The sequence below is a fragment of the Bos javanicus genome, chromosome 2 (genome assembly GCF_032452875.1).
Source record: "Bos javanicus breed banteng chromosome 2, ARS-OSU_banteng_1.0, whole genome shotgun sequence".
NCBI classification, from domain to species: domain Eukaryota; kingdom Metazoa; phylum Chordata; class Mammalia; order Artiodactyla; family Bovidae; genus Bos; species Bos javanicus.
In genome coordinates this window covers 125,706,482-125,718,524 of record NC_083869.1, presented here as the reverse complement: position 1 = coordinate 125,718,524, position 12,043 = coordinate 125,706,482, and the positions used below count along the sequence as shown (strand labels likewise).

The window sequence follows — 12,043 nt, the reverse complement described above, 5'->3', positions numbered from 1 at the left end:
GGCAGGCTTTGTAAGCGTGGTTATCTCTGGTCACGCAGAGGATGACCGTGTGTGACTGTCGATTGCTGGGCTGTGTGTGCAGAGAAGAGGCGGCCCGGGTGTTGTGTTCCTGGGGTTGCATCCGCAGGGGCCGCAGCAGCCGTGGTGGTGTGGCGGCTGTGTGGTGCAGGGAGACAATACGCTACGGGTTTGCACTTGTTTCTCTGCTCGGCAAGGCCCTGTGTGTGACTGTGTTTATGCGTGTTTGTGAGCACCGCGTGCTGGAAACGGCGTGCTTCGGGGTCTGTGGGAAGCTGAGTGTAGGAAGGGGGGAGCACATGGCTGTGTTTGTACTTGTCTGTGAGCCCGGGGTCAGATGCGCTCCATGTGCTACCTCCTGTGTGCACAGGTGGCCGCTGTGTCCAACCGTGTCTTTGTGTGTTTCGGGTTGTCTGAATGTGCACAGGAGGAGGACATGGCGGGGATGGTTTGAGTGCGTGCCTGTGCAGGCCCCTTTAACGTGGCAAGTCGAAGAAATGTCGGCCTTCTTGGCAGCAAATCTGGGCTTGGTTCCACTGGGGGTGTCTGCAGAGAGGGGCTCTTAGAAGGGACGTGCTTGAGCGAGAGAGACAGGAAGGGAAAGGGGGGCTAGCCCCAGCTCGGGGTTTCCAGGAGGGAAAGCCAGACATTGGAACTTGTCAACGCTACCTCCCTCCCCGCCCCCACCTCTCGTCCTGGCGCCTTAAGGCTGCTGGCAGCTGGACAGACAGACAGACAGCGCACACAGAGACTGGCTCACCGGCACAGAGCCCGAATGTGAGCCCCTAAATACACAAGCCTGGAAAGCCTAAGGTCCAGAGAGGCCGAAACACATGGCTCAGGCTTAGAGGAGCACATGTGTTTATAGGTACCAGGGGGCAGGGGGTGCTGTTGGCTTCAGGTGCTTCAACCCAGGGGAGAGCCCAGCCTAGAAGCGGGAGGAGGCTGCAGGGCTGGGGCAGCCCCTGAGGAGGGGCCTCTTATTACTCTAATCAGACTCCCAAGGCTCCCGGGCCCCCTCCCTGTTATATTATACAACTGCTGCAGAGTCTCTCAGAATTTTGGTTGCCTCAGAAATCACCAACTGCAGCTCTCTCTTTGTTAGAAGCAGAAGAGTGACCCAGAGAGGGGCAGCAACTGCTCCAGGGTAACACAGCAGAGTCAGAACTGGAACCCAGGGCTGCCGCTCTGCCTAGTATGTCTGCTGTGCGCGCTGGCCCAGGGGCCAGTCCATCCTATCCTAGCCTTCCCGTGACCCACTGAGCTGTTTCTCCCTCCTAGTTCTTCAGGATACGATAATGACCTCTGGCTTTTGCTTTGGTTTTTTTGTCCCAAGTGATGTGTCTGTCTGCTTGTTAGTCCGTCTGTTTATCACAAGGGCGCCAATACCCTCTGGGGCAGCAGAACCTGGAAGAGAAAAGGAGAGTTTGGTTCTGGGCCAAGGGCTACTGGGATGGGGAGATGGAGAAAGAGAAGGAAAGGAACTCAAGAAGAGATGGAAGGGACTTCCCTGGTGGTCCACTGGCTAAGACTCTGTGCTTTCAATGCAGGGGTCCTGGGTTCCATCCCTGGTTAGGGAACTAGATCCCACATGCCCTAAGAGCTGGTGCAACCAAATAAATATTTTTTTGAAAAAAAGGAGGAAGAGAGGGAGGCGGGGAGGAGAGCAAATTGGGGAGGGGCCTGGTGGCAGATCTGAGAAGCTTAAACTCTCCTGGCTCCACCTCCAGCCTGGGCACCAAGGGCAGACTCTGAGCTCCAAGGGAGTCTTGCCCCTTGCTGGGTTTCTCTAAGGCCTGGACTCAACCCCCCAAACCCTGGGGTCTGTAGGGTTGGAATCTTGGGGGCACCACACACGTGTGGTGTGCAGTGACTAGACTCACCTTAAGAGAAAATGGGGTGGGTGTGAACTTGGGTGTGTGGCATCTTTGGAGCTTGGGAGTTAGGTGTGTATGTGACCTTGTGAGTGTGATAAGACACTGCATGTACACCTGTGAACACAGGCACACACGCTTGGACTTCCCTGGGTAGGGGAAGGATTGTGGGAATGTGTACATGTGTGTGTGCTATAGGCAGGAAGAGGAATTTTATTTACCCTGAGGTTGTGTGCCTGTGTGTGCGTGCATTCAGGTACGTGGAGGAGGCTGTATGACCTTGCATTTACATGCTGTTGTGGAGGCTGTATTCTGTGTACACTAAGTAAATTATATGGCTATGCACAGTGTGTGCGTGGCTAGATTTGTGTGTGTGGATCGTGTTTGCGTATTTATATGTGAAGTGTATAATTGGATATGAGTGCAGCTGTGTACATGTCTGTGATTGTTTTGAGGTACAAGGTGGAGTGGTGTGTGTGTCTTGACTAAGAGTGGCGTGTGCAGTTGTGTATTTGTGGGACAATGAATGTGAGGGAGCTGTTCACATATGTGGTTGTACATTTTGGGGGATTGGGTTAAGTGTGTGGTTTTTGAAACGGTACTTTGTCTATTTTTTATTTATGGTCAAACATTCCCCCACCAGAATGTAAACTCTGTGAGGCTGGAATTTCGGTTTGTTTTCTTCATGGTATCTTTTGTGTTTAGAATAGTGCCTAACACACAGTAGGCATTGAATCCTATTTCTCCACTAAATGATGAGCGAATGCGCGCGTGCTGGGCTATGTGCGGGAAGTGTGTTGTATGTCTGAACTGTGTGTGTGTGTATCTGGGTGTGTGAACGGGTACATTTTGGTGTTGTCCAGGTGTGTGCAGTTTTAGGCTAAAGTGGCTTGTGAACCGAGTGTGTGTACAGGTGTGCCTGTGTGTGTCTAGATCCGCACGTAACTTGTGTACCTGAAGCTGTGCCCCTTCGGTGAGCGTTGGGAGTGTTGGGGGATGTGTCTGTGTGTGTGCACAGTTGTGTGTGCATGTGCACGGGGGCGGGAAGACGCTGGCGGCTTCTCCCAGCCTTCAGCACTCACTCAGCTTCACCCCAGGTCGCCTGCTGCGAAATGTCAGTGGCAGAGAAGCTAAAAATATCCGCTCTCCTCCTCCTGCTCACTGCTTGGGCTGATGGAGCTGTGGGGCCCCAGCAGGCCCCTCGGGCCCTGGGGGGAGGAGGAACCGCTGGGTGAGGGGCGGGTGTGGGGTGAGATAAGGAGGCCCTCCTCAGCACACCCCCTCCTCCTTCCCTCTTGGGCTCCCAAACCAGGCCCCAGGCTTACCTCTGTCAGGAAGCCCTCCAGAACCTCCCGGGAGCTGCCACATGCTGGGCTGTGTGTGTGTCTGTATCTGTAGTGTCCAGAGCTGCCTGGGAGGGAGATACGGGCTCCATCTGACCAGGGCTCCTGTGGGCAGGACCATGTCTCCTCTGTCAGTCCAGGCAGGGACTTGGGAGGGCAGAGCTGCCAACCGGGCGTTCTGGGGATGGGCTATATCTTTCCCCCTTAGCCTGGGTAGGGGGCTCCTGGGGAAGAAACTGGTGCTGTTTCCTCCCTAGCGCTGAGGGTCAAGGGTACAGCCCAGGCTGTGTGGGTTCATCTGGAGCTGGTCCTGGAGCCACTAGGGCCCTCTGACCCCAAGGCACATCTGCTGCTACTCAGGGCTTGTGGGCAGGGAGGAGTCTCAGCTCAGCTCACACCCTAGGCCGGCATGTTTTGTGTGGGTGTGGGCGGGACATGTCAGGGCCCGTGGTTCTTCAGGGACCTGTGTCCCATCACATGTTAGGCTCCTGGGTGTGTCTTCGCTTATGTCTGTGCTGTCAGCAACTGCCTGCCTTAAACCTTGTGGGCAATCAATGAAAGTTTGGGGAGTTGGGTGTTCCCCCGTGTGAATGTTCCTCTGTATGTGAGGCTGGGTTTCTTTCATAATGCAGACCCGCACACCCTAGGCTGGAATGAACTGTGGTGGTGTGTTAGCTGCCGGTGTTACCACACGGAGAATTCGGCGTGGCGGTGTGTTGGAGTGTGTGTCTCTATCAAATGGTCAGTGCCTGTTTGTCCTCTGTACCAAGAGGTCCGCGAGTGTGTCTGTATGTTGGGATGTCCGCCACCTGATGACTCTGTTTCCGTGTGTCTGTGTGTGTCTGCCTGGATGTCATTTTGTCCATGGGCACCTCTGTGCCAGTGTGTGTGCCTGTTGTCAGCTTGATTTCGTGGGTCTGTTGTGGCCATGTGTTGCTGCAAATGCTGGAGTTGTCTGTGGGGGTTGAAATCTGTGCACAAACTGAGCACCCCTGTCCCTCAGTCCTTTTTCAGTCTTCCACCATTTCTGTGTTGAAGGCCTTGGGTTTTGTGCCATGTATATGTGTGTGTGTGTGTGTGTGTGTGTCTATCAGTTGTCCCCAGCCCCAGTGCCTCCAGCTCTGAGATCTGCCCTCCCACCCTCTCTCCCGTTGGACTTGAGGTGGGAGCTGAAGTAGAGGGCGGGCAGGAACCAGGCATGGAGCCCACCACAGCCGGGAGCCGAGGCCAGGCTGCCACCAGGGCACTGCCTCAGCTTTCCTCCGAGCAAGCGGTAAGCCAGAGCCTCGGTTACATGTAAACACCAGCTGTGTCAAGACAGCGCAGCTTCTTCTAGGTCAACAGACAGCTGTGGGGTTGCTAGGCAACCGCCTGGCTCCCCCCTCTATTAAGCCCCCACCTCCCACTGCCTCTACCTGCAAACCCTCTGCCGGCTCCCCCCACCTCGGGATACTGCCACGCCCCCTCCATGCCAATTAAAACAGCGGGGTTGAGAGGGTAGGGGGTCAAGGCTGAGTGAAAGGGGGGCTCTGGGACTGGGATTAAGGTGTAGGGAGGTGTAACCCTTCTGGTGCCGCTGTCCTCTGGCCCCCAGTCCTCAGCCCACTCTTCCACTCTCCCCTCCTCCTCACCCGTCAGACAAGGGCAGGACTGGAGGGAAGGTAACTGATGCCCCCTGCCAGAACTGGAGAGATGCTGGAAGCAGATGGAAAGTGAGGGGTGCAGACCGTATTAGCGATTGGTCAAGTCTCTTCCCCCTCCCCGTCAAGCCTGGGGAAGACTGGCTGGAGGACCCTGTGGCAACCAAAGGGTTAAATTCCCCCTTTATTTCCACCCTCTCCCAGGATAGCCACCCCCTCCTAGCTACCCTCCCCACCCCCGTTTCCAAGACAGCACCTGCGCTCCCAGCTGCCAATGCCCGTTTGGTGCCCGTGCCCAGGCCAGGCAGCCCCCGCAGCGCCCCAGGCCCTCGCCCTGCGCCGCCTTTCACCTGGCCTGGGCCTCCTCTGGGGGTCCCGCAGCGCCCCCCCTCCCATCCCCGGGCCTCCAGACCGCCCCAGGCCCCAGGCCGGCGGGGTGTGTTGGCTCTCGGAGTAGGGTGCGCGGGCCCAGCCGCGGGGCCAGGGCTACTCTGGCTGAGCGGGAGGAAGGAGTGGGCGGAGGGAGCGGGCCGGGCAGGGGGCAGCGCCCGTGGCCGCCCCATTAGTATGCGGTCGCGCTCTGTGCTCCATGGCAACCGCTCCCCCCGCGCCGCGCCGGCCAGGCCGCCCCGGGCGCAGCGCGCCGCCCAGCGCGCACCTCTCCTCCCACAGGTGGCGGCGCGCGCGGGCCGGGCACGCTCGCGCGGGCACGCACAGGCGGGGCGCCTGGGGGCGCCCGGGGGCGAGCCATGGGCGCCAGGTGCGCGGGGCCGCCGGGTCCCCGCGCCCGCCGTCCGTGGGCGTGTCCCCAGGTGCTCCAGAGTGAGCCCGGGGTGGGGGGGTAGTGTACCTGAGGATGATCTGCTTGTGCCTGGGTGTGTCCCTCAGCGCGCCTGTTGTGCCTGTGTCTGGTTGTCCTTGAGGGTATTTGCCTGTCTGTGCTCATTTGCCTTCTTACTCCTGATTGTGGCTCTGAGTGTGACTGCCCCAGCGTAACTGTGTGCCTGTGCCTTTGTGTATCTGTGTTTCAGCGTGTGGTTGTGTCTGCCCTCTTTGTGCCTGTGCGCCTGTATGTTCCTTAAGGTGTGTGTGTGTGTGTGTGTGTGTCTGTGTGTATGCCCATGGCCCTGGGTTTTCCTGTGGAAGAATGCCATATGCCTGTGACTGTATATCCGGGTGTGCCTAGATGAGTATTTGTCATTGTGTACGTGTGATTTCTTCGCACGTGACCCTCGGTGTTTGGCATCCTTGTGTGTGGTGGGGCGCAGCTGTGTGTTGAATTGTGTACCTGTGTATATGTCCTCCAGAACCTACTTCTCCATGTATGTTGTCGTGTGTTCCCGTAAGCACCCTGAGTTTGTGTCCTGGAGCGTGGCTGTGTCCAGGAGCTCCTGGCTCTGTGCCCTCCTCAACTTCACTCCCTGTTGCCTGCTTGAGCCGACATCTGCTCCCTGAGCACTGGCCCCCCTCCTCCCACCTGGCAAGGACAAGGAAGGACACGGAGACAGAGGCAGACATAGAGGCAGAGACAGAGAGACTTGGAAGAGGACGCAGAGAGCCAAGCAGGCTGCAGAGGTGGTGACCCAGAGTCCTGTGATCAGCCTCAGAGCCCAAAACCCAGAAGAGAGAAACAGAGATCCAAGATTCAGACATTAGAGAGACCCAGAGTCACACAGAGACCCAGAGCACCAAGGCCGGAACTGCTGAAACAGACCAGAGATCAAGGATGTGGCTCCCCAGCCTCCCTCCCTCTCTCCCTCCCTTCCTCCCACTCTAGAGTTTCCAGCCCCAGCTGTGCCTCCTCCACACACCCAAAGCAGAATTCTCTTGGCCCTGGGAGTTTGTGCCCTAGGACTGGAACCCAGCCTCCTCCTCGCAGCAGCTGGCTGTGTGTGTGTGCGAACATGTGTGCGTGTGCACATGCACGCAAGTGCTCCAGTGTGCATGTGCTACCATCTGTGTGCTATTCTTGGCCAGTGCCTACAATGGCACTCAGCCCTCCCAGGGCCATGGGCATACAACTGACATAAACACACACACACACACACACACCTCTTAAGGAACATACAGGAGCACAGGCACAAAGAGGGCAGATACAACCACATGCTGAAACACAGATACACAAAGGCACAGGCACACACACACCTCCCCCCTCATACACACACACTGTTGTCCGCATTTTCACTGGCCCAGATCATGTACACCTTTATACACATGTCACACAGTCAGCCATACTCATTCACACCCGGAAACATGCCCTCAGTCTCCCTCTCTCTACACATCTATACACAGGGCCAGGTGATCCACCATGCATACATCAAGTGTCACCTTCTTAAGTTCCCCCAGGCTGCCATTCACCCTTCAGCAACCCCTGAGGGGTTCCCAACCCCTGTCACCCACAGGGAAAGACATAAGAACAAATCTGTCAATTCCATCAGACCATACACACACAGACAGGAACCCCATCTGTCTTGTTCACTGTTGTATCCCCGGGTGCCTGGGACAGTGCCTGGAATCTTGTAGATGCTTAAGAAATATTGGTTGAATGAATGTGTTCACATAGTGTCTCCAACAGTCACTGAGAGAACCCATGGTAATTTACAACCAGTCATTCAGTGAAAAACACTGACGGGTACCCTAGTGTACACACAAAGCATTTTATGCACACCTAGGACAACACATTAAATACAGGTGTGTGCACACAAGTGGCTGCTTGTGTGCAAACATTCAGCACAACAGCTAGATTCAAGGTTCTCAACTTTGGCTGCACATTAGAACCACCTGGGGAGCTTTTAAAAATCCCCATGCCCAGGCCCCACCCAGGCCAACAGATAAAATCTCTCTGGGGTGAGAACCACTGATCTAGATGAATGGACTCGAAAATGTTGACGTAAGGGTTATTACCAAGAATGGGGGTAGTGTGGGTTTTCACTTTGAACAGTATAGTGAAACAGACTCCTGAAGGAGATTGCTTGGGTTTCAACCCTGGTGTCCTCATTGAGATGTCTTTGTAAATGACCTCTCTGTACCTGAGTTTCCTGTCTGTAAAATGGGGATGATCTACAATAAAGCCTCATGGGATTGTCATGGGGACAAAATGAGTTTATAGATCTAGTTTAGAACAGTAACTAGTACATAATGTTATGTAATTATTTCTTGATCTTACTTCTATCATTTAAAATTTTAATCATAGAATGGATGAATTTGAGGATTAATTTTATAAGCAAGACTTTTTCCCCTTTGTTATGAAAAAGCAATGGTTCAGAGTCAGACTCTGGGTCAACCTACTTCTGCCACCTCCTGTGGGATCTTGGGACAGGTTACTTTGTTTCTCTGAACCTGTCTTCCCATCTGTAAATGAGCTGAGTATTTTTTTCTACCTCAAAGATTGTCCTGAGGAGTAAAAAACCTCAGGGAGGGGCTTAATAAACAGTGGCAAAATCCAAATACCTAGGAGCCAAGTTGCCTTAATGTATTGTGGGATCAGGTGTGGGACAGTGGCTGTGAAGGGCCAAACTTCTGAGCAGGGTCTCTGCTCCCCTTCCTTCAGAAGCCCGAGGGCCCAAGGGCCAAGAGAACCTTCCATCCCAAGGGCTGTGCCCTTGGCCCTGGCAGCTCCCCGAGTCTGCTCTCCAAATACACCTCCGGCCCCGCCCTCCTCAGCCCGGACTAAGCCACAGACCCTAGACTGAGACCCCTCCCCTTCCTGGGCTCCAGGAGCCTCCTTTTCACCTTTCAAGGAGCCCCTGTCCTCCTCACCCAGCCTCCCGCCCATCCCGGAAACCACAAGGCCTTCTCTGGGTTTCATCCCTCTCTGGGCGCCCCTCTCTTTTCAGTGAAACCTCACCCTTCCTACAGAGCCCTCTTCGAGTTACAGAGCCCCCTTGCTGGGCTATAATTACCTCCCTCAACTCCCATTTCCTTCCTGGGTCACCCCTCCCCACCCCCACCCCAATTCCTGGGCACACCACGGTTCTGTGTCCTTCTTCCTCTCTCCCTGAGCCCTAACAATGCCTTCCACAGAATAATTCTGTTACCCCCTTCCCCCATGGCACCCCCACCGACCCCCGGCCCTCAGCCCCTGTCACCGAGGCCCCACCCTCTACCCAGCCTGCCCCACCTGGACAGCCTCCCTAGGTCTCCTCTGCTTCCTCAGCAGCCGATGAACGTACTCATTTTCTCCCTGCAGGAGACTCTTGGGGCTGAAAACAAACATCTCAAGGCCTCCCCCACTGGTCGCTTTGAGGCCACCCACCCCTTCCAACCAGCCTGCCCCCGCCCCCCGGCCCCCAGCCCTGGGGTGACTTCATGAAAGCCTTCTTTCCTCCCCAAACAGACAAGTGTCTACTCCACCTGGATCTAGCCACACGTGGCTTCCATCCCCTGGCTCTCTCTCCTTTGGGAACTCCCTGGCTTCTTCTGCCTCGCACCTGGTCTCGGCCTCCAGGAAACCCTCGCCAGGTCTCACCACCCCTGCCAGTCCCACCCCACTGCAGCCTGATGCCACTGCAGGAGGAGGAGTCTTGGGACTACAAAGGAGGGAGGCTTCGTGGGAGAAATGAACCTTCACATCCACCACAGAGACTGAGGTTTTAGGGGCTGTTACTTGCCCCTGTCTGAACCCTCCAGCGTCTTCTTTCAGATAGGGATGCCCAGAAGTTGGGGGGTTTATCTTCTCTCAGATCGAGGGTTCCTCTGACTCTCCCAATGCCTGGGCCATGCTGCTTGGGTGAGGAGCGGGGGCAGGTAGTACGGAGCTGTCCCTTGGGGGGGTCACCTTGAGCCTCAGCAGGGAGGGCCACAGACATAAACTGGGGCTATGGGAAAAGTTGCCTGCTCAGGACCAGGCAGCCCAATGTGGGCATTATTTGGTCAAGGGCAGCCAAGAGCTCGTCAAGGTCAGGGAGTGGGACACAGCTCGCCCTGCCAGGTCCACCAGAAACAGGCTCAGGATTAGGAGTTTTCTTTTTCCAAAGTTTACAGAAGCTGGGAGGAAATTCAAACCTGGCATTTGGGGTTCAGGGTGGAAAGACAGGGGAAGGCAGAAATATTGGGGTCACTGGCCTAGTCAAACCCTGCAGTTTGCATAGGCAGGTGAAGGTGTGTTGGGGCAAAAAAGTGGGGAAGAGGGGTGCTGGAGACAAAGAAGACCCAGGCCCTGGGGTGAGCAGGAGACACATGAACAGATACTCCAGTCCTTGTGGGAAAAGCGGGTGAACCACAAGGGTGCTTGCCCTTAGGATGAACTGAGTATCTCAAAGACAAGTATCCTGAACCAGAATATAACTGGGGGGCCCAAAGGCTGGGGGGACACAGGACAAATGAAGGGGCTAGAGTCAGAGACCCAGGGCTGAGGATGGAGTGAGGGGGTCGAGAAGCACAGGGGGACCCAAGACCTGATTTATAATGGGGGTTCCTCAGGGAGAGGAAACGTAGGACTTGGGGGAGAAAAGGGGTCTCAAATCAGGGGAGACCCAGGACCTAAATCAAAATGAAGCTCTAAAAGGCAGACTCCCTGGCCCTGGGACAGAATGCATCAGGGCCTAGGAAACTTTGGGGCTAAGACTGAGGAGCCCAGAGGCAGGGGAGACCCAAGGCCTGGTGTGCAAAGAGAGGGGCCCAGAGGCAAGTGACACTCATCTCAGGCAGAAGGAAGAACTCTGAGGGAGGGAAAGTGGAGGAGATATTTCAAGTTCTCTGGGGACCCGGTGGATGGTGATGATCCCCAGCTGTCACCCCTTCCATTCTGTCCACCCTCATTCATCCCCTTTCACAAGACACGAGGTTGTTTTTTTGTTTTTTTTTTTTTTTTTTTTTTTTGCTTTTTTTCATTTCTTTTTAATACAAACTTGGATCTTTGGGTGTGTCCTGCCAACAGAAAACAACAACAACAACAGAAGAGAAAACCCAAAAGAGTGAAAAATAAGAAAGAAAGAAAAAAAAAAAAGCTCCCGCAAGAGGTTCTTCTCCCTCCCCCCCACCATGCGAATTTGCACACCACGGGACCACAGCAGGTTTACAGAATGCAATATACAATCCACGATTTATAATAAAACAGTATATACAATAAATAGGATATTGTTCATTTTTGTCAAACAACCTGTAGATAAATTTCTCAGTGCATACTTGCAGGGGCTCTGGACACCGTGAGGCCCCGCTCACAACCTCTTGCACACTCGCGCGCGCTCTCTCTCTCTCTTTTTTTTTGTCTTTTTCTAAAACTGTGTTTTGTTTTTTTAAGTTTTGTACATTTTTAAAAAGTATTTACAATTGCTGGTTTTGTGCAGAAAGGGCTCACCTTCGGCTTCTGCGTGGAGGAGATGGGCGGGGAGGGGCGGGAGCAGGGGGCAGGGCTGCAGGGGGTGTGGGGGGGCGGCGGGAGGCAGAGGGGCAGGCAGAGGAGGACGATGTGGACACTGGGAGGGGTCTTGGCGTTGGTTTTCTGAAAGCTGCAAAGAAACACAAGAGAAGAGGCAGAAGTCAGTGGCAGGGACAGACCCTGAGCTCTAGGAACAGGGAGTCTAAGAGCAGGACCCCCCCACCCAGTTCACCCAGAAGTGAACTGCCTTGTTCCTCCTCCCAGAAAATTCCAAACGGCTCCGCTCATGAAACTCTGGCCTGCTTCGAGCTCAATTTCCCCACTGGTAAAACAGGTGTGTCCCCAAGGCCCACGCCACTGAGGGATAAAGGATGGGCTGGATAAGAAGGTGGAGTTTCAGGCAGAGCAACCTGTTAAGAACTTGAGCTCCTGAGTCAGACACAGCTGAGCTCAAATGCTAGCACCTCCATTTCACAGCTCTATGACCTTGGGCAAGTCAGTGGATCTCTGCGGGCCTCAGTTTACTCATCTGTAAAAAGGGGATAACAGAACTCTCCTGTGTATTTGCTGGGAAGATTCAGTGGTTTGAGGCAGATTACAGCTGGTCCATAAATGCATGATAAGTGATACTAATTAGCACGAGTCATTATCCTCTTGGGGCTTGGGCCAGCTAGGCTCTCCACGTCTCAATTTCCTAATGTAACAGTAAGTTTAGTAATTCCTCCTACTGAAGCTGTTCTGAGGAATGACATAATGGGAAGACAAGGCCCTAGCACAGCACAGGTGTGAACTGCGGCTTTAATTTTTTCCAAATCCAACCTTCTCCCCATTCCCTACCATCGCCATTCT

At 54.7% G+C, this 12,043-nt stretch overlaps 1 protein-coding gene across 5 annotated transcripts in view; it reads right to left on the bottom strand.

Annotated features, from left to right (window-relative positions):
• Positions 1-10,660: 10,660 nt before the first annotated feature.
• The window catches only part of AHDC1 (AT-hook DNA binding motif containing 1), a 64,932-nt gene continuing 63,549 nt past the window's right edge, over positions 10,661-12,043 (bottom strand). For all 5 annotated transcript variants that reach the window (XM_061391516.1, XM_061391535.1, XM_061391525.1 and 2 more), the window contains exon 7: positions 10,661-11,324. The gene's annotated coding sequence lies outside the window, so the exon portion shown is untranslated. The remainder of the gene's footprint in view (positions 11,325-12,043) is intronic.